General features: G+C 37.7%; 1 protein-coding gene across 1 annotated transcript in view; it reads right to left on the reverse strand.

Moving 5' to 3' along the window:
* Positions 1-26,766, reverse strand: part of ZPLD1 (zona pellucida like domain containing 1) — a 509,249-nt gene that overhangs the window by 266,906 nt on the left and 215,577 nt on the right. The gene's annotated exons all lie outside the window — the stretch shown is intronic.

The raw sequence follows: 26,766 nt of genomic DNA on the forward strand, positions 1-26,766 counted from the left end.
CCCTCTAAGTCCTGTTTCCTCATCTGTAAAGTGGGGAGGATACTATTACATACCTCATAGAGTCACGGGTAATATGAATCTACCATACACATATATATATTAAATGGCGAAGTCTTGACCTCAGAGCTTCCTACTGGTTCAGTGTTTTTCTAACTTATCTTTGTTTGTCTGTACCCTCCTTGCCAAGTTTTGTTGTGTTGCTTTTGGTAAAAGATCCAATTAGGTATAGTCACAGTGAACTGATTAGTATTTTCTCAAATGCTAGCCACTGCTTTCCTTTCAGCATGGCTTCTTATGCAGACTTAATGAGTATGCTCCTTGAGCTGTCATTTAGAAAATTGACTAAAATATTAAATAATGCAGATACAAGACTACACAAGGCCAGTGTTCCTTCAGTCTAAATGGTCACACTTTAGATGATAGTTTGTGTAATGCAGGTAGTTCTCTATCAAGGTACTGGATTAAAACCAGAAACGTATTTCTTATGGGCTATCGCTGACCTGCTTTTTAAAAGACTCCCTCTGTACTGAGAAATGACTATAGGCAATCCAGAGCGGAAGCAGAGAGATCAATTAGAGGATGTTGCAATAATTCAGGTAAGGGATGATGAGAGGTGGACTGGTGGCAGCTGTGAAGGTGCAGTAAGGTTGTTGGGCTCTAGATACATTTTAAGGGTAGAGCCACGGGGATTTATTGATAGATTGGATTTGGGGTATAGAAGAAAGAAAATTGTCTGGAAAAGGTCCAATGTTTCTGACCTGAACAAATGAACAGACGGCACTTCCATTGATGTTAACTGAAACATCAATGACTGTAGTAAAGCAAATTTTTGTTGTGGTCCATTTGCACTGGTGTGGAAGAAGATGAAGGTTTTGGCTTAGGATATATGAAGTTTGAGATGTCTATTAGACATCCAACTAGATATATCAAGTAGGAAGATAGATACATAAGGCTGGAATTCAAGGAGATCCAGGCTCGAGTTGCAACTTGGCAATACATAGATTGAAATCAAATCCATGGAACTGAATAAGATCATCGATGAGTAAGTATGCAGAGCTCTAGAGCATTCCAATATTGCTAAATAAGTCCAGGAAGATGCTTAAGTAAACAGTGAAGAAGGAAACAAATCAAGACAGTGAATGTCCTGGATATTAATAAATAAAAGAAAAAAAAGTAGGAGGGAGTGATAAACTGTATCAAATACCAATGACAGGTTATTAAAATTATCATTGGATTTAGCCATGTAAAGGCCATTGGTAACTTCAACAATAGTAGTTTTTGTAGAGTGAATGGAAGCTGGATTAAATTGGACTCTAAAAATTGGGAGGAGAGAAACTGAAAATATGAAAGTATAAAAATGCATTTGAGAAATTTGGGTGAAATGTACAGTAGGCAGAGAAGAAGTGAAGTCAAGAGAAAATTTTTTAAAGTGAAAGACATAATAATATGTTTACTAATGGGAATGATAAAGAGGAGAGGGGAAATTGATGATGTAGAAAAGAGGAAATGTATACAAGAGAGGAAACTTACTGAGTAAGTTCCTTGAGTAGCAAAGTTGCGACATGGTGTGTGGAGGGCTTGGTCTTAGATAATAAAATGGATAGGCAAGCTATAATAACAAATGGAAAGAGAATATAAGGGTACAGATGCTGGTAGCTAAATGAATAAAATGGTGGGACTTTGTGGAAATTCTATTCTGATGGCTTCAATTTTATTATTAACGTAAGAAACAAAGTCTTCAGCTAAAAATGAGATGGGGAGAGAGTAGTCACATGTTCAAGATTAATCCTGATCCTTCAAGAAGCAGACATCAAGATGGAAGTATCTATAGACACAGACACTAGTTTAGTGGTTACCAGAGGGAAAGAAGGGAAGGTGGTGGTAGGTGAGGGTAAAAGGGATCAAATATATGGTGATGGAAGGAGAACTGACTGTAGGTGGTGAGCACACAATGTGATATATTGATGATGTATTACAGAATTGTACACTTGAAACCTATGTAATTTTACTAACAATTTCACCACAATAAACTTTAATTTAAAAAAATAGATAGAAGTAAATGTACATGATATTTACTGGGAAAACACCTATGAATAATAATGGGAGAGAAAGCTAGAAACAGTGGGGGAGCCTTTAAACTATAATGCAGTTGTTCAACCTATGAAAAAAGAGAGAAGGATTGGCTAGGAAGAGTCTCAGAGTGCAGTACAGTTCTGAGAAAGTCTCAGCCAGGCCAGTGAAGTATCCCCTAGTAAAGATTTCCAAAAGGCAAGCCCTGTATCAGGCAGGAGTGTCCCACCTCCACTCCTACCCCTGTACTCAGCCACTGGCTAGGAGCCGTCCAGGGGGAAGCATGACCTTGGTATGATTACCGCAGTGGAGCCAAATGTGCTGCAGCTAAAGGCTGTCTGAAACCTATGCTCACAGGTACTCTTGACAAGAGATCTGAGTGGCACACATCTATGTCTGCCACACGATTTAAGGAGAGCAGAAGATGTAAAATAATCATCTGGAATACATGTCAATGAATGGCCAAGAAAACCGTTGGTTTCTTAGCATTAAGGGCTTCTTGATAGTCATGTTTCTGTCTCAACTGACTATATTTTTGCCCAGGTATATGTACTTGCTCAAATTCAGGTAAAGAGATGACAGAAAATTGGTTTTAAGATGAGGGTTGAAGTTTTGACAAGTGAATACAATGAAGCAAGAAAGGGCTCAAAGTATTTGAGACTTTATGGCAGTAGTAATTAACATGGATGGTGTGGGGACAGAATCCCAGAGAGCAGTTTCCAGGCTCTCGGCCTCGCATGGAAAGGTGCTGGCTTGGTTATTAGACGGCCATCAGCTATAACCAGATGGCCATCTGCTGTAACTAGATGGCCACTAGCCACTAATATAACTGTCGTGGCTAACCTAGGGGGTTGGTTGGCTGGTTGGCAGAGAAGCAGACTGCGGATTGTGGCTAGCAAGTGCGGTTAGCAAGCAGATTGTGGATTGTGGATCGCGTTGGTCCTGCTTCCTGTGTCTCACCCGGCCACGGCAGGATGGGGGTGCAGGGTGACCCCTCGTTGGGGTACTGGCAGATGTTTGCTTTTGTGTCTCAACCCACCGTCATCAAGAATATAGTGGTATGACCCCCCATCTATGGCTCCGTTGGTGTTCCTTTTTGGCCTCACCAAATTCTGCGTTCTTGTGTGCGGAGCGGGAGCTGAGACCCTGCATTACAGATGGTAATCTACTTAAAGAGGGAAATAAAGGAATGAGGTATAATAAACAAAGAAAAGGCAAAAGAATCAATAAACTAAAACCCATGCTGGGATGAAAGGATAGATGAAGTCTGAGTACTAGAGAGAGTGAGGTGGAAATACAGGGCACTAGAGGGAGTGCTCAGAGGGTGTCATATGTAAAATTAAGATTATGGCTGTAGTCATTGGAAATAAATAAGGCCTAGGATATTAACAAGGAAAAGACAGATTAGAAGATGGAGAGGAGTTCTGGAAGTGGAAAAGGCAGAACGGTGGAGGGATCCTTTACGTGTGTGCTGATATCACCAAGAATTAAGACAGAAATAGTATGGAAGAGAGTAATAAAGAGCCAGTACCTAAAAATCATCCAGAAATGAATGACCCAAGGAGCAGATGAAAGAGAGTACACAATACAGTCTAATGAAATGAGACTCAAAATTTAAAGGGTTTAGGGAAAATGGAAGAAGAATGGTCGGAAAATGGCAATAAGAAAAAAGGGGCTACGTAACTCACATCTAGACTCAATGGGAGAAAGAAAAACTCTCCCAAATGGAAAGGGCTACAGGGGAAGTAGGATCCTCAGACAAGATCTTCGTTTTCATCAGAGTAATAAGGTGAACAAAACTGTATCATTCAGGGTCCAGTCAGGAGCACAGCTCCCATTAGGTAGCTGTTTTATTTGAAGAACTGGTTATAAAAGTATTGGAAGAGCTGAAAAGGTCAACAAGGTACAGTGAAGAAATTCAGACATTAGCAAGACTAGCTTCCTATCACTGATTTGGCTAAAGAGCCCAGAGGTGGAGAGTACCAGAGTCCAGGAGCTGGTCTCCTGGCAGAAACTAGAACAAGGGTCAACTGAGACCGTGGAGGAAAATTATACAGAAGGAACCAGAACCAGAGAGAAGCTGTAGCCACTGCTGGGCCCTGAAAAGGAGAGGATGAGGAGGAATACCCTGTCTTCTGCTTTCCTGACACCTTTAATGTCCCACCAATACTTTCTATTGGCTGAACCTCAATAGCAGCCAGTTGACAAGGGAGCTTTTGAGGAGCTCTGCCACCTGTAATACAGAGCATAGGAGGGAGGAGTGTGATATGGACCTGAAAACAAATAGGTACACGAATGCAAACAGCTGCTGCCATAAAGATTTGGCTATGTCCCATGTGTTCAAAAGGGTCTAAAGGAAGGATTTCAGGAGTTGAGGGATTGGTTATGGCACAAAATTGGGGATTTGCAAAGTTGTATGAGAATCTAAGTGTGGGAGATGAAGGATTAACTCGGAACTCGGAATCTGGGGTTTCTTATAGCAACTGACACAAACAGGAATTAAGAGAATAATGAGATTTGTCCTGGGGGGCTTCAGACACATAGTCTTAGTGAGGAGGTACTATATTTTGGCATTAATGCTTAAAAAGCATATATATAAGACAAAAGAGGCTATGGAAAGTGATAGAGATGGATAATGCAAAAGAAAGGGAGGGAGAAAGGGAGGGAAAGAGGAAGGGAACGAAAGAAAAGGATAAATATTTGTAACTATGTATGGTGATGGATTTTAACTAGATTTATTGTGGTGATCATTTTGCAATATATACAAATATTGCATCATTTTGTGGTACACCTGAAACTAATATAATGTTATATGGCAATTATATCTGAGTAAAAAAATAAATAAATAGAAAGATAGAGAGAAAGAAAGAAAGAAAGAAAGAAAGAAAGAAAGAAAGAAAGAAAGAAAGAAAGAAAGAAAGAAAGAAAGAAAGAAGGAGAAAAGGAAAGAAAAGCTAATAAAGAATGGCAGATATGTTATCTTCTTAGTCCAAAAATTCTGATTTATAAGAAATATAACTATTTGTTTCTAGAATCCAATCTCTTTCTTGGGTCCCCACCCCACTGGGACAGTAGAAATGTAATCTAATTTTCCCTGAGTTTTGTTTTCATCTCAATTCTAGAATCATTTTTAATAAAATTTATTCGGGTGACAACGGCTAGTAAAATTACATAGGTTTCAAGTGTACAATTCTAATACATTATCTATTTATCACATTGTGTGCTCACCACCCAGAGTCAGTTCTCCTTCCATCACCATATATATACGGTGATGGAATTCTAGAATCTTAGTGCTAAGGTGTGTATCTATGTGTACACGGTTCATGTTTACATGTGAGACTGGAGTGTGTGTGTGTGTGTGTGTGTGTGTGTGTGTGTGTGTGTCTGTACTGGGGTTGGGGAACTGAGGGAGCACTTGCGTTAGGGCCTCAAAGTCCTCTTTACCTTAGCATCTGCTGAGCCATCCATTACCACATCTCGTCCTTGTTGGCTGGTCCATCTGGGTGCCTCCCGAAATTTCTTTTGTTTCTACCTGCACAGTCCCCTCAGAAACTCTTTCTGTGCCTTTCTTGGATGTTAAGGTATCATCTACTACCTCCCTTACCACAATATAGCATGAGAAAATTTATGAGGCTTCCAAAGTCCTATCTGGCTAGAATAATACCACAGAGCTATTTTCTCTAATGTCTCACGACCTACCCAGAGTTATAAAAAAAAGAAAAAAAGGAGGTTATAGGCCCTTTCTGCTCTCAGATCTCATAAGCTATCTGGAGTTATTGCCAAAGCCCCAGGGTTGGCCCAGCACAGGACACAGAACATTTTTTAGGAACCTCCCAATCTTTCCTGCCCTTTCTCTTCCACTTCTATTCTGACAGCACAAGGAATCCTTAATGATTAGGAGGACAAACAGTGAGAAAGTTAAGTCCTTACTTTTCATGCCACCTCTGTCTAGATCTCTCTGTTTTCCTAATTCTTAAGAAAAAAAAAAAATCTCAAAGCCTTTTCCCTTTCCTGAAACAGTAAATGTGAGTTAGTTATTTTCATGTGGTCAAGAAAGGGACAAAGAAGGAGAAGAAAGTACTCAAGGAAAAAAATAACACTGGTTAACATTTGAAAAATATCATACCCCACAGAATCAAGCTCTGAGAGAAGGTGGCAGGCTAAGGTGAGAATTACAGAGATGAGTAGAAAGGTTGGGAGTAAAGGAACATTGTGAGATGGAGATTACAATTCAACTCAATGGATATATTTTCTTAGATGTTTCCCTTTTCACGGGATAGAACTTCTCAATCAGGAGAAAGATGAGGTGCTTTCTGGGAGTAAAATGAGAGAGAGTTGGAGAAAACTTACCAAAAAAGCAATCAACTGTGCACAATTTCTCACAATAAATGGGCCAGCCTGGTATCAAAATTATCTTTCACAGATGAGGAAAGTAAGGCAAAGAAAGATTCAGAATTTGTCCAAAGTCACACAGACCAGTGAGGGTGCTAAGATGGCTTGAATTTATTCCCCAAAATCCAGGGCTTGCTCCTTCTCTCATAATTGAGCTTAAAAGTAACACATGTTTTCAAGTGTGTAAATCTCTCCAATCAGTGATAAAATGTTCTTGTGTCATTTACAATAGTTATGTGACTTGAGCAAATGAAATCAGGACATGACTCAGCATGGGAAAATGGGAAGTGATTTTGTGGGAACCTGTTTCCTATGGTAACCATAGAAGACTCCAATCTTGATGGGGCTTCAATTTTCTAACTGGCAAAGCTTCAAAGCTTCCTTAGAAACATTTATGTCTCCTCACATGACTGCTAAGTACAATACCCTTGCCCCAACCCCTCCAGCGGGCTGGCATGAGCACATACTTCTGCTGGGATTTGTGTCCCAGAGGTCAAGCTGGGTGGATGGAGGTGGGGTTTGTTACAAAACAGCCTGCAACCGGAAGAGCCAGGGCTATGTGTTCGCTCAGTCTTTGGAGAACACTGAAAATCAGGCATAGGACGCAGAGTTCAGCTCTGGAGTTTAGAGCAGATTGGGAACTGGGTGCAAGGTCTGAAAGTCAGAAGCTTGCAGAAGCAGCATAAAACTGAAAATAATAGTTGCGGAGGAGGGGCTTGGACTTCCATTCATTACCAACATTCAGCGATTGGTATTACCAAAGAAATGATTATGCTTTAAAGACCATCACCATTGTAAACATTTATTTAATGTCTTTTCATTTTTTAATAAAAATGGGTCATACTAGGCCTATGGTTTTATAATCTGGTTTTTCCCTTCATATATCATGAATATGTCCCTTTATTTCTCAATCTACAGCAGTTTGGTTTTTTGCTACCACTGTTCCATTGCCTGGCCTGACCAAGGAAACCAGTGATATAATAATTGGTAGATCTAATGGCTACCTCCAATCCTGGCTCACTTGGCTTGTCTTCTTTGGCCCCTCTAATAATCAAACATCCCTCCCTTGATTCCCTCAACATCCCTCTATCCTGGTTTTTCATCCTCCTCTGACTGTTCCCTCTGATCCCTTCCACAATTATTTTCCTCTGATAAACCTTGCATATGGAAGATAGTCCCATAAAAACACTGTGTCTCCTCTCATTTTAAACACTTCTTGGACATGCTGTTTTATCCACCCCCTGTGCATGTTGGTACACAAATTCAAATCTTCAGCCCTGTCCTCTGTCATGAATTTCAGACCCTTAGTTATTTAATTCAACCTAGATTTCCTACTGACTCATTCAACTCAACACACCCAAAGCAGAACTTATTTCTTCTTCCTTCTCAAATATGATAGGGTGTTTCCCTTCAAGCTTGGAGACAGAAATCCCACAGTGCCATCTTGCCTTGTCACCTTGGTAACATTAACAAACACAGAGCTAACATTCATTGAACTCAAATAATATGTTAAGAGCTTTACAGACATTACCTCATTCAATCCTCACAGCAAACCTATAAGGTAAGTACTATCATCACCCTCACTTTACAACAAGGAAACGGGAGTCTAGGAAGGTAAAGACACTTGCTCAAAGGCACCCAGCAAGTAAGTGGCAGAGCTAACAGTAAGACTTAGTAGTTTCTCTCCATAGCTCAGAGCCTGTTCTCTTAGCTCCACACCCTGATGAAAAGACTCAACACAGCTGGGCTTTTGCAAAAGGAATTTTTACTGAGAAACCATGTGAAAAAAAAACACAATTCAAAATGTAAAAATGGATTAGGATACAAGGCACATACTGTTTATTCTAATGTAACAGTGTCCACCTCCATCAACCTGGCCAGCTCAGCTTGGCACCCAGCCCTGGTTCTTTCTTCTCATCACAATCCTCTGTTTTGGGTGATAAACCAAATCAGACTCTTTGACCGAGGAAGACTTGGCTTCCAGATCCAGTGGACTCCTCAACTTCTTCCAAATGCTGCTTATTAGAATCAGCCTCTAATGTTTTGGGCTCCTCTAATGTTTTGATTTGATCCTCTGAACCCCGCCTCATTCCTAGCAATAAGGAAGGCACTTCCCTACCTCAACCCTGAGCTTCAGAGTGCTCTGAAATTATCTCCTCCTCCTCTCTTTAAATGACTCAAACTGTGGGACCTTGTATAGTTTATTTTTTAACTGAAGGACAGGGTTTTCCACTTATTTCTATTAAATTTTATCTTGGTAGATTCAGCTTACAATTCCAGCAAATCTCTTGACATCCTAACTCTGTGGTCCAATAACTTCGATATTCCCACTAGTTTAAATTTATCCATTTATTGATTCAAAAATATGTAACTTACTGAGTACTCACTGGTTACTAGACACTGTTCTCAGCACTAGGGATTCAATAGTGAACAAGACAGACAAAACCTCTGCTTATGTGGTATTCACATTCAAGAGTGGTAGGGGGATGAGTAAAGGGAGAAGGGCTAGAAAAAGGGGACACTGTAGGGAGTGAGGACAGAGAACACCTCTCTTTTCATCCTCCAACATTGAGATTAGCATGCCTTCTTCATCTTGTGTCTTTCGTAAGAGAGATCCTTCTCTCTTAAGTTGACAAAAAGTATACCCAGTACCTACTTGAATCTAGGTATATTCTTTCAACTAGTTGCACTGCTCTGTTTTCAACAGGAATGCCCACTGAGAACCTGGCATAAACTCTATTGTGTTTCTTTAATTTTTCTCCAAGAACTCACTCAGGTACCCTAAGTGAACTTTCATAACACCTTCAGAAGTATAACCATTCTGACCCACTTTACCAGTCTGAGGTACAAACACATCTATTTTATTTTTCTAATTCATCACTTAAATCCCAACTAGTTTTCCCAAGAAAACTGCAAACCAAGAGGGGATACCAAGAGATACTGCCTTTATAAAGCTCAAAAAATTCCTTGGGACCCTTTCCATATTTGCATATCTGAAGGAAACCACTTTTGATTTTTCAAGTAAGTATAAAAATTTGATGAGAAGGTAACTTGCTATCTCCACCTCTATATTTAGAAGAGTCTAAAATGTTAAATTTTGTAAAGTATGTTGTTTCCATTAGCAGTTAGGGGATGGGGCCATTTCTTCAAAGAAGACCAAATTGAAAAAAATTACAAAGGCTTTAAACATTTCTAGGGATAGCTTTTAAAAGCCTTGGCTTATGCACTTAATAAAGATGAAAAAGAAGGTATAGATAAAGAATCTAGAAATCTAATCTACGTTTCTGCCAGGAAAATGGGGGAAATGGTCTTCTGCTTTTCTACATCTTCCATTTTCTTCCCCTTTTTAAGTTTACCTTCCAGAAGTGTAAACCAAGATGGAGAGGAGAGATAGTGGGATGAGCTGGAATAAACTGTAGAAGCTGGATTAGAAGAGATTGAGCTAGCCAAAAATACAAATCATTTTTAATTTGCAGTCTTCCAAACTAGTCCTAACACCTCTCCTCAGGCACTGGCAACCTAATCCACAGCCAGAGAGCCACAGGCAGCGTGCTGGGGAATTTCAGTGACACATCACTATTCACCTGCCCTCGGCAAAGTACACTCCCACACCCTCCTCCCTCCATCTCTCAGCCTGATCCTGGAGGTGCCTAGAGCTTGGCACCCCATAGGCCATTCTGCACAGTAGTCAGTCTTTCACCAGCTGTCCCAAGCCCAAGATTCCCCTTCCTGCCCGCTCCAGGCATCAGTACATCCTCATGGTTTATTTGATCTTAGTCATGAACACTGTAAATAAAATTCAGCTTATTTACATCTTTGAAAGGAGTTTGTTAATCTAAATACACCTCTTGAAAATGAGATATATTTTATTAGGCTTCAAATTACTGCATGTTGATTTTTGTCTCATCTAGGGATCAAGAGTAAAAAATATAGGACACCCACATTATTCAGCTGAACAGCTATACCCCTAGGTTAGCTTAGCAAGTGACTTGTAGCAAGGGCATGGAACTCAATAAAAACAAAGAACCAAACACTTTGGTTGCACAGGTATGTGCATTTGTCCAAACTCATCAAATTTATACATTAAATACATGCAGTTTTTTGCACATCAATTATACCTCAACAAAGCTGTTTTTCTTAAAAAAAAAAAAAATTGTTTAAAAGGGAGTGAGATTTGACAAGCAAAATTCTTCAGACCCTGTTGGGAAATACAAGGACTCCTGGTGAAAATGATAATAATAACACCTAATATATACACATTTACAATGTACTTTACATAGATTATCTCATTATCTCATATCACATATGCAACATCCTATGAGAGAAACTATTTTGCAATTTCACAAAGTAGGGAATTTCTATTTTAACTAGTCCTTCAAGTATCAATAAACTTACTCTAGTGTTCTACTTTAAGGGCTAGAAAGATGGGATTTTGGAACCAGAAGGATTCCTAATGACAGTAGGTGAGCTCTTTCTTCCACACACCATACCCACAGGCAGTTACTGAGACAGGGTAGTTAGCTTGTTGTTAGGTAGACAGGAAGGTCCCTGGTGGAATAAACAAAGGCAGCCATATCCTGAAACTCCAAATTCTGAAATGGCTCATTCACTCCAGGACAAATGTAATGGCGCCTTGAGCTTAATAAATTATCTCATAAATCCCTTTGGGCCGGACAAACGGGAACAGATCTGATAGATAGGAATGGAGCAGATGTGACAGGTAGGAATGGGTTCATTAATCCCTTCAGGATGGACAAACAGAACAAACCTGATAGACGGATTCTATTAGAAGGTGCCAGCTCCCTTCTCCAAACAGGCAAGGGAAGGTATAAAAATAAGAGCCTTTGCTTCAGTCACTGAACACCCAGTCAAGACCCCCTCTCATTCGAGAGCTGTGACCATTTACTTTTAATAAAGCTATCCTCTTTTGCAACTCCTCACCTCTCCTTGGTCCATGCTTCTCTCCTTCAGTTTCACAAGATCCGATCCCAGCACTCACAGAAATTTCCTACATCACTACTTGCCCTTTTCTGCAGCAGACAGGCCTCATCACATTCCACAGATTTGACCAAATGATGTAATATTGCTTTCGGCAATTACATAAAGAGAAATATGATTAAAACAGCTTGTTATCCTCATTTCTCAATAATTCCCACAATATTGCATTTAATGAATTCTCCACTTGAAAAACATTTCATTTGGCTTAAACTTCTCTGTTATGGATACTGCCTCAAACACATTGATATCCTGGCCTTCCTAGAATAATCCTTTATAGGCATGGATATTTATTAAAACAAAGACTATGCTGTCTGCTAATAAAAGCCAAGGCAGGGTATAAGAATTAATCTTCAGGTAACCATGAACAGGATAACCCTGAGCATGTACCCACACGAAAAATACTACACAGAACACTCCCAAATCAAAGTCTTTCCTGAGTAACAACTGCCAAGAGAAGCCAACCTGAAGTTTTTATTGTTGTTTATACTTCTGCATGAGAATTTTCATTACTTATTAATGCCTTGAGCTTGTGATTATTGCCTAATAAGAAAATGTTTGTGGTATAAAGTAGAGAATCAGAGTGTTTCCATGAGCGAGACATTTTGGATAAGAAAGAAAATAAATAAATGAATAAAAAGAGGAAAGTGAGAAAACCTTTTCAGGAAAGGTATTTATCTTGAGTTCCATTTCCTGCAGAACTTGATTTCCATTTTCTATCTCCTTGTAAAGGATTAATTTTGAAAGTCCTTGTTACACAGTGAGAGAAAGAGGTTTTTACAGGCATCTGAAAGCAGAGGCTTCACTAAGCAGGCTTCTTCTTTAAAAAATATATATATATCCTATTGTGGTAAGAGCACATGAGATCTACCCTCTTAACAAATTTTTAAATGTACAAGACAATATTGTTGACTATAGGTCCAATGTTGTACAGCAGGTCTCTAGAGCTTATTCATCTTGCTTAACTGAAACTTTATGCCCATTGATTAGTAACTCCCCATTGTTCCCTCCCCCAGGCCCTGGCAATCACCATTGCATTCTTTGATTCTATGAACTTGACTATTTTAGGTACCTCATGTAAGTGGAATCATGCAGTATTTGTCCTTCTGTGATTGGCATATTTCACTTGGAATAATGTTCCCAAGGTTCATCCATGTTGTCACATATTGCAAAATTCCTTCATTTTTTTAAGGCTGAATAACATTCCATTGTATATATACACACACACACACACACACACACACACACATATGTGTGTGTGTGTGTTCTTTATTATCCATTCATTGATGGTTATTTAGGTTGTTTCCACATTTGGCCTAGTGTGAATAGTGCTGCAATGAAATGGGAGTGCTAACATCTCTTTGATATCCTGATTTCATTTATTTTGGATCAATACCCAGAATTGGTAGTGGTGGATCATATTGTATTCTATTTTTTAATTTCTGCACAACCTCATACTGTTTTCCATAATGTCTACACTATTTTGCATTCCCACCAACAGTGTGCAAGGGTTCCAATGTCGCTACATTCTTGCCCAAACTTGTGTTTGTTTTCTTGACAATTGCCATCCTGAAAGATGTGTGGTGATATCTTATTGTGGCTTTGGTTTGTATTAAATTCCAATGGCATTTTTTACAAAAATAGAAAAAAAAATTATTTACAGAATTCTTTATGGAAAAACTCTGATTCTCTACTTTATAACACAAACATTTTCTTATTAGGCAATAATCAGCAAGCTCAGTGCATTAAAATTCTTATGGAATCACAAAGGACCACAAATAGCCACATCAATCTTTAAAAAGACCAAAGCTGGAGGCATTACACTTCCTTATTTCAAAATATATTATAAAACTCAACAATAAAAACAGTATGATATTAGCGTAAAGAAAGGTATATAGACCAATGAAACAGAATACAGAGCCCAGAAATAAATTCAAGTACATATGACATGGATAAGAGTACAAAGAATGTACAATGCAGAAAGGATAGTGTCTTCAACAAATAGTGTTGGGAAAACTGGATATCCCCATGCAAAAGAATGAAGTTAAACCCTTATCTGACTCTTCAGACTGCCTCTTCTTGCTCCACCATCCACATTAGCATTTAGAGGTAGTTGTCTTGTTAAGTGGTATTTTAAGGCTGAAGAATCCCTTAGGCTTTGACAATAGCCAGCTCTTTTTTTTTTTTTTTAACACAAGAATTTTCTCCATCTTTCTCATTCCCAAGGCTACCACAGTGCCTGATCAGGGAGGAGATGATTATTTGATGAATTTACTTGAGTCAAAATTAACACCCACCTGATCTATGACCCCACCTAGTAAGAGGAGAAGCTTATTGGGATACAGGGAGTCAGCACAGTAGTAACAGACCCAGAAGGACTGTCAAATACTTCCCAAGTGGGATAAGGAGCATGTCATTAATTAATAAAGAAACATGACATACTTCCTGCTCTAAAGACAAAGGAAAATATTTTCAAGAAACATCAGAAAATTAAAAACAAATAACTGAAGTGGCGATGCACGTACCAAGGGAAGGTTAACAGTTAAGTGCTTTGCTGCTGACGAAGATTACTACACATGGGTAACGCCAATACCTAAGGTCAACAGATATACCATATTTTGCCATGTATAATGTACACTTTTTCACCCAAATTTGCGAGGGAAAAATAAGGATGTGCGTTCTACCTGAGTACTACTAATTCTGTATCTACATAAATGTTTTTAATTCTTCTATTTATGCTTGTGAGTTAAAAGTGTAACTCTAGAAATCAATAACGATATCCATATGCAAAATAATATCCTGGAATACGATCATCGGTTTTGTTGAACTTAGGACGAACTTGCAACGTCAAAGAGTTCTTGGCCTTCTATGATGCGTAAATATCATAAATTTGTTACCAATACATAAAATTCCTTGTACCTTGTACCTGTTCTTGTGTTTTGTAATTGTCTGTTATATAAAATTTTTTGTACCATAATGTTACAAAAATAAATGCTAAAATTTCTTTATAATACAAAAAAACAAGTACCTAAATGTAAACAAATAAAAATTTGAGTTAAAAAACTAAAATGAAAGATTTTTTTTTCCCTGAAAGTTTGGGCCAAAAATGTGGCTGTGATTTATACATGGGAGTGTAATATACAAAGCAAAATACAGTAATATTGTTACTGAGTTTTTCAGAACTGGTCCAAAGAGACATCAACAACATATCTGGAATCTGGAAAAATTGTGTGTACTACCTGCAGGAGTAAATTTAGTCTTTTGGTTTTATTTCATGCTTAATTTGAAAGAATGTGGTTTTCACCATTCTGAGCTTCATGACTATGACAGCTAAAGCAAATAGCAGTCCTGAAGAAAAAGGGGGACCAATTTTTCTTCACAGGCCTCCTACTTTGAGGAAGATTATTTTTTGCTGAAATATAAGCACATAATATTTGGCATACCTTTCCTCAACCTTGAATGTGAAATATATGAAACGTCCTTCTTACTCTACTATTCAAGCAAAAATGAAGCATCTTTCTGGAAGGAGTTTGAACACATGTCTGATGCCCCAGCATTTGCAGCTGCCTCCAGAAGAACCGGACCCCAGATTGTGCCCCACTGATAGCCAAAGGGGCTGGCATTCAAGAGTCTCACAGAACTGAAATAAATAAAGGAAAAGTTCTTAACAGGCAAGCAGCACTCACCACAGCTAACCAACCCCATCCCCTACCCCCCAGGGCTCAGCAAAAGGAACAGGAAAAAATGCACCTCAAATGCCCCTCTCCCTGACTTTCAATGGAAGAGATTTGACTGAATAAATTATCACACGTTTAGGTGTTGACTGTGATTCTCTCTGAAACCCAAAAAAGCCAGTGAGTACTTTCCCTACCTTCTCCCTCCTGCTCACTCTGACAAAAACAACCCAGGTCACCAGTATCTCCTTAGAAGGAGCTTATAAACACACCTAGCACCCCAACTTTACAGCTGCTGCCCAAAGGACCAGCCCCCAAATCTCCTAGCTCTAATAGCCAACAAGGTTTGCATTCATAAGTCCCACAGGATTATAGCAAACAAAAGCAGTTTTAAATAAGCGCACCCCAGCAATGTATATGTACTCAGTTTCAGCGCAGAGGGAGCAGGCAAAATGCCCATCTCCCAATTTACCAGCTGCTGCCTGAGGGTTTGGCTTCTAATCAGACGGCATCCATGTTCTGAGAGCAACTCTCCCCTTTTGGACACTAATGGGTCTTGGCACACCCTCAACTGCTCAGAGCCACTAAGAACAAAGATGGAGGGCTGGTTCATCACAAAGGTTTTAGAGACAACCTTTGTGAGGAGCTCAGTCTGGTCTAACTGATGAAGTTCATCTCCTACACCAGTATATCAAGCCTGAGACAATGGCTATTACATATAATGCACAGAAAACACCATAGAGAGTCAAGGAAAATGAAGAAACAAAGGTATATGTTCCAAGCAAAAGAATAAAATAAATCTCCAGAAATTAATTTTAATAAAACAAAGATAAGTGATTTACCTGATAGAGAGTTCAAAATAATGGTTATACAGATGCTCACCAAGGTCAGGAAAACATGCATGAATGAAGTAAGAATTCTATAAGGAGATACAAAATACAAAAATGTGCCAAACAGGTATCATAGTGTTGAATGATACAATAACTGAACTGAAAAATTCAATAGAGGGTTTCAACAGCAGAACCAATCATGGAAGAAGGGCTCAATCAACTTAAAACCAAGGCAGTGGAATTCATCTATTCAGAGATGCAAAAAGAGGAAAGAATAAAAATGAGTAAAGATAGCTTAAGGGACTTATGGGACAACATCAACTTTATCAATATATTCTTCCGAAAGAAGAAGAAAGAGAGAAAAGGAGGCAGAAAGCTTATGCCAAGAAATAATGGCTGAAAATTTTCCTAAACTAAGGAAAAGAACAAACATCCAGGTCCAGGAAGCTCAAAAAAGTACCAAAAAAGGTGAATCTAAAGAGGCCCACACCAAGACACATTATAATTATTAAATTGTCAAAAGTTAAAAATAAGGAAACAATCTTAAAGCAACAAGAGTAAAACAAATTGTTAACTACAATGGAACCCCATAAGTCTATTAGCAGATTTTTGCAGCAAATACTTTGCAGGCCAGAAGAGAGTGGCATGATATTTTCAAGCTGTTGGGAGTGGGGTGGGGTGGGGGAGAGCGGAAACTACCAACTAAGAATATTCCATCTGGCAAAGTTATTCAGAATTGAAGAAGAGAAAAAAAGAATTTTCCAAATAAAAGCTGAAGGAAATCAACACCACCAGATTAGCCTTACAAAAAAATGTTAGCGATTTCTTCAAGATGAAAGGAAAGGATGCCGATTAGTAACATGAAAATAAAAAACTTATCTGATAAAGGTAAAGATATAAATTTAGAATACTCCAAGACTGTAATGGTGATGGTTCAAATCACTTATAACTCCAGTGTAAAGGTTAAAAGACAAGAGTAATAAAAATAACTATAACCACAATTTGTTAATTGATACAAAATATAGAAAATGTAAATTATGACATTGAAAACATAAAATGTGGGAATGAGTATAAAAATGTAGAGTTTTTGTATGCATTCAAAGTTAAGTTTATTAACTTAAAAAAGTATTATAACCATAATAATTTAAAATGTAGGTATGTACAACACATTAGAAATTACATTGGCAATGCAATGGCTTAAACATATAATGAAAAATTGTGTCAATTTCAACACGTATAGTGTTAACCAAGTATTTTAAGTGGTATATGAGCAAAAACATTTGACCATGATTGCTCTACACTGCATGTGGTTGTATCTTAGCTAAAAGCATTCATAATGTCTTTCAGATACAGCTTCTTTGATGCAAACTGCTGGCCCTGTCCCAACAGCACACGTCCTGCTTTCCTCAATGGATTTGCCCTATGCAGAACAATTCACCTGAATTCCTCCAGACTTCCAGAGTGATAGCAGAAGAAAAAACAAACAAACAAACAAACAAACAAACAAACAAAATCCTAAAAAATGATTATGATATCTCAGTAGCCCAGAATCTAGAGAGTTATGAGAATGTGGGTGGGGAAATTTCTGAGAGAAAGTAGGATCTGAATGTCCATGTGAAACCTGAGCATCTTATGCCTCGCAGGCACGCTGTGGTGATCACATCTTCAAGGACCAATTTACAAAGGCTGTTTTGCAGCCAGATGAGCAGGACTCCTAAGATCAGGAGGTGGGATGGAAGACTCAGCTCTTCTATCAGGGAAGGTCATAGGGTGATGAAGGATTTGAAGTCTCTCAAAACAGAAATAATGTGTAATTTTGGTGCAAACTTTTCCAGGCATAGAAATTAAGTAAGCAAGTGACAATTCCAGCCAGAATGGCATTTTTAAAAAACAAAATCATGCATTCCCCTAACTTAAAGTATTTCGGTATTTTCCTAATAACTTTCAGACTGACCTTCAAACTCTTAGCACACAAGTGCTTCATAGTCTGTCCCTTGCCTTTCTTTCTAGCTTTAGCTCTCAACACTCCCAGGAAGCACTCTGCATTCATTCCAGCTGTCCCCAGTGACCAGCTGGTCTCAGTTGTGTCTGACTGTTGCCCTAATTCAGTGACTGTACAAACACTAGTGTGTCTGCATAGAAAGCTCCTCCTACTTCTTCACCTCCAATTCCTCTTCCTTCAAGACACAACTCAAGCATCATTTTCCAGGCCTCACATTTGATTTTTTTTTTTTCATTTTTGTACCCTCAAAGCAACCTTAGTCCACCATTTATTGTATTGTATTTATTCATTCATTCACTTGCTAGTGGCTCTCCTTGTAATTTCCTAACAGGCAAGGCCTGGCACCCTAGAGGTAAATCAATGACTGAAAGGGGAAATAAATTAATATGTAAATGGGGAAAAAAAAAGAATTATAGACAAGGAACAGGGAGATAAAAAATTTGAGGTAAGAAATAGCAAGAAGTGAGGAAGCAGAAGGAAGAGCAGGAAACTGAAGAGACAGAGGGGCAAGGGGAAGCAATGTGCTTTTCTTATCCACTTTCCCTGGCAACACTCATGCTTCCATTCTTGCTCAGATGCCTGTGGCCTGTCAGAATAGGCCAACAGGGTTCAAAAACCGGCTCTTCCACTTATTAGCTATGTGACCTCATGTAAATTATTAATCCTCTCTCAGCCCCAGTTTCCTCATCTCTGAAATAGAGAAAATTATATTAACCTTTGTCATAGAGTTGTTATGAAGATTAAATCAGATAATACTTATCACACACCTGACATGTTGCCTTGTTCGTGATAAACATGTGATAAATGTTAACTGAAAATGTATTTCTAGCTAATGTTGAGGAATAAGAGAACAGGCTTTTTGTTAGGCCCCGTAAAGCAGGTGGCCTGGACTAGGACATTGGACTGGTCTGAGAGGAAGTCATTTTCTGATCCAGGATATTTTGATTTAGTGCTGAACACAGCAAAGCAAACTCATATCAGCAATGCTACCATCATTTGAATCCACTCCTTAGCTGGAAGGACCACAATCGGGTTGGGTCAAGAAGATTCTGATATTGTTGTTAATGACATAGTTTTTGTGTTTTGCCTTTTGAAAGAAAGAAAAAAAAAGTCCTATGAGGTTGCCACATGAAAGATCTAAGATCCAGCCCCACAACAAAAGGAGCTTCACTTAATGGACCCTACACTTCTCAAACCTCCCACAGTTACTAGGAAATTCTTCTCAAATGAACAGTAACAGAGTTGTGTGCCTATTGACCCAACCCCTAGGTTCAATGTGAAGGTAAAATATTACCCACTCAGATTACTTATTATGTCACATTGTACTGGATGCCTCTGCCATGGATCAGTTTTTCTGGTTGGTCACATATTAACAATCATCATCTTGACATTCTAAACATGCTGCCTGATTAGCAGTTCCTGGCAGTGGTGGCTGATAGCAGTTACTGGAATCTCTGCTTGCTGGGTGATTACGTAATAGCTACACCTAGTCACCATGTTTCATGATGTTTGGACTGAAGAATGTCATATTCGCCAGACTAATCTCCTGATTATTCACTTAAAGTGTTTTGTTTTTCTTACCTTTGCTCACTCTCTTCCCTCCACCCAAAATGGCCTTTCTTCCTCTCCAATTGTTCAAATTCTAGAAGTCTTTTAAGGTTGAAATCAAATTGCTCCTTAGTTTGCTTCTGAATACCTACTGAATTATATTTTACTTTCCATACAGTGCTGTTTGCTTTCTATCTTGTGTTTTCCTTAATAGCACAATGGTTTGCACACGCTTGGCACTAAAATAAGAGTTCACTAAAGGCATGAACTGGTGACCCACTACAACTAAGGCTCCTACAGATTACTTGAAAATGTAAATAGACATATCATCTTAATAAAAAGAAAACACTTTACTCCCTATGAGGAAATCCTGGTTTTCAACCAACAGCTAGATCCACTTCCTGCTCACGTGCTTCCCAATGGGCTTGAGGAAGAGACTCTAAGCAGAATGAATTTTAGAATTTAATCTCTGGCTTACCACCCACATAGCATGGCCTTGTTCTTACTTCTTGGACATTAAAACACTGCCTGAAGTAATGGCAGCAAACTTCAGAATTAGAGAAACTTGGAAATTATGGATTTAAGTTGATGTTTTGGACTGAAAACAAGAGCAAAGCTGCTCTCCACTTGTCCCCTTTATTGATCTAGTCATTCCCAGAAGTAAGAGTCATAGCAGGGGTGACCTAGAGCTAGGTCAGGGCAAAAATTGAGAGAATAGTAGAGGATATTTATGTGGACTCAGTATTACATGATATTAAGAAATTATTTTCAATTTTATCAAATTGAGCAATGGTATGTTTGTTATGAAATATAAAATCCTTATGAGTTAGCAATGCATGCTGAGAAATGATATGATTTCTGGATTTGCTTTGAAATACTGAAGAGAAAGAGGAGGAATGGACAGAAATAACAATACTAGCAAAATGCTGATAACTGTTGAGTTAATTGATTAGTATATGGAAGCTCGTTTACTATTCTTTCTACTTTTGTGTGCTAAAACATTTCTACACTAAAACACATTGTAAAAAAGTCTTTTAAGAAAGAAGGAAGGAAGGAAGGAAGGAAGGAAGGAAGGAAGGAAGGAAGGAAGGAAGGAGAGAGAGAGAGAGAGAGAGAGAGAAGGTATCCTTATATAGTGGATCTCCAGACAAGATTTTTGAAATAACAAATAAGGGAGTGAAAAGGGAATTTTTATCATCTAGATTACCAGTCTGTGCATTTGATTTAATACAAACTACTCTAAATCACTCTTGCATCATGTTCTCTGTTAAGCAAGTCAGAAATCTACTCATGTGCAGCATAATCTGAAAAAGATATCTGTGGTTTTAACTTCAAGCACACTAAAGCTATCCACGGAATCCTTAATCAAGATTTCAGCCTTATCCCAGTATAAACACCTATTTCACTGGTGTTTGAACATTGTTTCTTGAAGTCATAGTTATGTTTTTAAAAAGTCAGTTATACTAAAAAAAAAAAAGTAGGGGGAGGAAGATGGAGAAAAACGGGGATTAGAAGTAGCCTATAGGTTAATAAATTTCCTGGTTGGATGTCCTGGTATTAATCCAGGTAAGCACTTAATTACCCAGCATCTCTGGCCCTAATTTAAATTTAGTTCTGAACCATTAATCAAATAAAGTGTCTTTTACAGAGGTTACTTAATAACACTGTCCCTTCCTCTACCCTTTTTTCCAGTATCAGGCAAAAATCAAAGAAATTCAGAACTTTTCCCCTTAGCTTTGTTCAAAATAGCCCCAAATTTCTGCTCATTAAATAATCTAAGGACCAAAAGGATTTATCATGCTAAAAGCTGCTTGTTGAGCTTTGGAAATAACTACCAAAGATTGGAATCCTCAGATACCTCAGGAATATTTTTCTTTGTTTCTTTTAATTTTTTTTGCTGGGATGAGCATATGTTCCTAGAGAAACCTACATATTTTGGGTCCCAATTTCACCATGTATCAAGTGGTAGAAGATAACAGAAGAAACAGAAAGTAACTTTATTGATTCACTTCATAGAACTGGCTTAGCAACTTGCTTCAGGAAAAAAAAAAAAATTCCAGTTAAAAAATAAATAAATGAAAAACAACTTAGTGAGCCTCTTTATCAGCAGCTACTTGCATAGAAAAAAATTTACAGAGTTTGGTGGCCTAAAAGTGCTTCAGCAGATCACGGCTTTGAGAAGACGAATTAACTAAATTAATCTTAAAGAAGCTGGTAGAAACTTTGAAATTGGCATCAACCTATCTTTTCACATTCCTCTGTACATCTCTGCGTATTAGGCTATTGAGTTTAACCTTCCAAATCCTTCAGAAAAATCATTAATTCAGCATTTCCTAAATGTTTACAGAACTGAAACATTATTAATCATTACCTGAAAAAAGGACTTCAGAGTCAAATGAAAATTGGAGGAAATTCTCGATCAAATCAAGTTCAAATGTCTCTATATAGCAATAGATACTATGGATATTTAAGAAGGAAAATGCTGTAAGACCAGTGCAACATTCAGAAATCATCTTCAGAACTAGTGTTCCAAAAATATATTGATGACTATGATCTAAAAATATACCCAGGTACACACACACACACACACACACACACACACACACACACACACACGATATAAACACAGTAGAAGATATAAGTGAAGTAATTTTTTCATTGGTATAAACAAGTATAAAGGCAACTAAAATTGTGTGCCAGCAAGCCAAGGAATATCTCCCTTTCATTCAAAGAAACAAGAGAGAACTATTCTTCCAACAGCCCTGTGTTCTGGGCAGTTACTTCCTTCCTGCTCTAAAAACATCAAATCCCAGAACTAAGAAACTGCTAAGGAAGGAGATGTCCTCCTTGCTGCTTTTTGGTAAAGAACATTTAGTACTGTGGCAAAAAAAAAGCAGGCTTCCTACAAATGCCAGGAAACTTACTAAGATCTGGCTCTGACTTTCTGTAAAACCTGGAAAGAAATCAGTAGATAAATTACTTTTTTTCTTTTATTTCCGCAATAAGAGTGAGTCTCACTTCACATCAAAAGACACACGTACAGACTGAAAGTAAAGGGATGGAAAAAGATAATTCATGAAAAAGAAAATGAAAAGAAGCTGGAATAGCAATACTTATACTAGACAAAATAGACTTCAAAACAAAGGCTATAACAAGAGACAAAGAAGGACCCAGTAATCCCACTTCTGGTTATTTATCCAAAGAAACCCAAATTTTACTTCAAAGGGACATGTGCATCCATATATTCATTACAACATTGTTTACAATAGCCAAGATATAGAGGCAACCTGGGTGTCCATTAATGGATGAATGTATAAACAAAAGGTGGTGCATATATGCAATAGAATATTACTCACCATAAAAATATAAAATCTAGCCATCTGCAACAATATGGATGGATCGAGGGGGTATTGTGCTGAGTGAAGTAAGTCAGACAGAGAAAGAAAGCTGCCATATGATTTCACTTATATATGGAATCTAGAGAGCAGGATAAATGAACAAACATAACAGAAACAAGCTCATAGTTACAGAGAGCATTTTGATGGCTGCTAGATGGGAGCATGGTTGGGGGGATGTGTGAAAAGGGGAAAGGATTAAGAAATACAAATTGCTAGTTACAAAATAGTCATGTGGATATAAAGTATAGCATAAGGAATATAGTCAATAATATTGTAATAACTATGTATGGTGTCAGATGGGTACTAGATTTATCTGGGTGATCACTTCATAAGTTATATAAATATCTAACCACTATGTTGTACACCTAAAACTAATATAGTATTTCATGTCAACTGTAATTGAAAAATAAAAAATTATTGAAAACAATAAAAATACCATTTATAGTAAAAAAAAAAACAACAACAACAACAAAAAAAAAACAACAACAGTAAAGTGAGTCTTTCTTAGCTATCTCCAAGGCTGCAGCTATCTACTCTAAGAACACTTAGTAAATTTATACTGTGAGTGATAATGATCATAATTGCCAAATGTCTGCTTGATGTGGTGAATTTGATCATTTTAGCTCTCTTAACGTAATAACCAATCAAAACAATTCCACTCCAATGGTCACAATTCTCTTTCAACAACAATAATAATTGAGACCATGACTAGAACTGACCCCTGAGCTGGGTAGCCTTCAATTACCATCTCTTTGTCCATTGGAACCATCAACACATATATTAGAAGGAGTAGTTTGAGCGCAGGATTGATATCATAGACCTGTTTATTCATGTGTTACATTTAGTCACAGATTCAGTTGCCTTTTCCATTTATTATTTGTTGGAAAGGAAAATTAAAGAGTGTCAGCTTAAATTGTTCTTATCTTTGGTACACTCAACCAAGAGCTCATTTCCTCTCGCCAGTCATGAAAAAGAAAAATAAATGAAAACTGCCATTACAAACAGCACAGACACCCTAACTCATAAGACAAAATTCGTCTTGTTGTAATTCATAGTAGGAACAGGAAAGAGCATGATACAGAAAAGTATGATTAAAAACCTATGAGTACCTTAAAGTTTGGGACGGGTTGTTGTTGTTGTTGTTGCTTTTCATATTTTTTCTTAAATATGAACATTTGCTATAAAATAATATACACCTACCATTACTTCTTGGATTTAATTGTATTTGTTCATTTCCTATCAGCTATGTTTAGTGATACTACATAAGAAAAAAAATGCTCATAAATGATCTTTTAATATTTTAAAAGTAAATAAATTATTTTCTTTTAGAAAAAAGAAATAAGATATTAATTCCACTGGAGTTAATCCGACTGCTGCCACTATTTATTTTGGGGATAGCAAACCTTTGTGCTAAGGATCCTGTCTCCAAATATTCTCCAGGTTTCCATATGGAGAATGCTAGAGCAGTCAGTGCTAGCTAATATGGGGAAAAGAGACTTCTCAATTGTGGTCCCAGATAGGAGGTAAAGGAGTAGATAGTATAGAAGAGGTGATAAGTCACTAAAGGATATGATCAAAAGGAAATCCAGAGGACTCATCAAGGGAAGCTACGGTATTAATTTTTGACAAAGTCAAGTTTCTATGTTTACATATAAATTAAAACTGATTAACAGGATACAGTACTTAGGAACTCAATGCAAGGTACAGGGGCAATATAAATAACTGATATGCCTCCATGGCCATAGCTTCATGTTCTTGAGATCCATACATAAAGATTTGCTCTTTCTGTTGGTGGGGGAAAAGCGTTGTTTGTAAAGGTTAAAACTATAAACTCTAAATGTGAGCTATATCCATCATGTTCAGTAACTAATCTAATCTAGTAGTAACCAACTAATCTGAAAATTCTTTAAAACAGTCCAAGGATATATGGATAGACACACCCATATGTGGTAGAGGTCAACCACCAAATGGACATCCCATGTAGAGCAGGAATTTGGGCATTTTTGTATGAAAGGAGGGTTCTTTCTGGACATAGATCTACAGATCTAATCCCTATGTAAATATTGTTTGAATCTATGCCGTCAATTTGAGAATATGCTTTCAGGAATGCATAAGATTGAAAAAAGGAAACACCTGTACAATGTTTTGATTTTGAATAATGCATTGCTACAAGCTTTCAACTAATAAATTGATGGAAATTAAGTATTTCTTATTTATTTAAGACTAGAAAGAAAAAGCACTTCCATGTGATCATATAAAAAAGTCTTATTTTTATACTACCAGCACAGCATGGCCTTCATATTTTATCCTTTTTTAGTTTTGTTAGATGAAGAGCAGAAAATTGTGAAAGATAGCAATAAAAAAAAAATCTCTTATTTGAAAATTGATTATGCCAGTACTGAGAAATTGCACTGGCTTTTGATACCAAACTAACTTGTATGAACCCTGAGTTCTATGTAACAGCTTTATGAAAGGATTTGAGGTGAGATAAAAGGAAACCTTCAATCAAAACCTAAGAATAAAACTAAGGTCAAATTAAACTGTGTTTATCAACAATTATGGATCAGTGACAAAGGCACACAAAGTTTTTCCTTTAAAAATATAGCTTAAATATGTTTTTAAATAAGCTTTTTTGCACTGTCTGTGTTTTTTTCTGCTTCTAATATATATTTATAGTAAAATATATTTTTAAGATTTTTATTAAAATATAGCTAACATACAATATTATATTAGTTTCATGTGTACACTATATTATATTAGTTTCATGTATATTCTATGTATATACCTAAAGAGGTGATCACCCTAAGTCCAGCAACCATGTGACATAGTACCACACTATCACAATATCATTGACTACATTCCCTATGCTGTACATTATATTCCCATGACTTACTTTTTTTAATGACTGGAAATTTAAGCCCCTTATTGCCCTTCACCTTTTTCCCAATTTTTTTAATTTTTCAATTACAGTTGGCATTCAATATATAAAACAATAATGAATGCATTACCTGCGTTTTTTAAAAACCTTTTTATGAAAAAATTAAAAGATAAGGAAGTATGTTAATATCAGTATACCAAAGATTATGCCCAGTTCCAGAATATAATCAAGGTATTCCCCATCACTATTCAATGGGCGCCTAACTAGTTTAATTTAAAAGTGAGGGGCTGGCCCGGTGGCTCAGGTGGTTGGAGCACTGTGCCAAGGCCGCCAGTTCAATTCCCACATGGGCCAGTAAGCTGCACCCTCTACAGCTAAGACTGTGAACAACGGCTCTCCCTGGAGCTTGGCTGCTGTAAGCTGCTGCGAGTGGCCGACTGGCAACCAACTGACGCAGCCCGGTGGGAGCGAAAGGCTCAGAAATACCACCAGCATGGGCCAGGGAGCGGTGTCCTACACAACTAGACTGAGAAACAACAGCTTGAACAGGAGTGAGAAGGAGGAGGGAGGAGGGAGGTGAAAGAATGGGAAAAAAAATAAATAACTAAATAAATAAAATTTTAAAGAGTGCATTAACCACCTGAAAATACAATCTGCAAGTCCAAAATGCTAACAAATAACTTCAAATATCACAGTTTCTTCAAATATTCTTACCTAGTGGTGAGAACTGGCTAGGAAAAACGCACACCCTGCTAACACCTGCAGCCTTTGATGGGAAAATTCTGTCTCATCTTGATGCTGGGGTGGAGAAATAGGTATATTTACTGAAAGTCACTGGTGACCTTTGCAGCCCTTCACAAGCATGGGCCTTGGTCTTCTTCATGCTCACATAATGACTTATGGATTTCATGCTCTCCACTCTTTTTCTCAGTTTTACCTCTTCTCTGTGCAGCCTAATCTAGCCTCCACTTGGATCAGT

Source organism: Rhinolophus sinicus, linkage group LG01 (genome assembly GCF_036562045.2).
Source record: "Rhinolophus sinicus isolate RSC01 linkage group LG01, ASM3656204v1, whole genome shotgun sequence".
Taxonomy (NCBI): domain Eukaryota; kingdom Metazoa; phylum Chordata; class Mammalia; order Chiroptera; family Rhinolophidae; genus Rhinolophus; species Rhinolophus sinicus.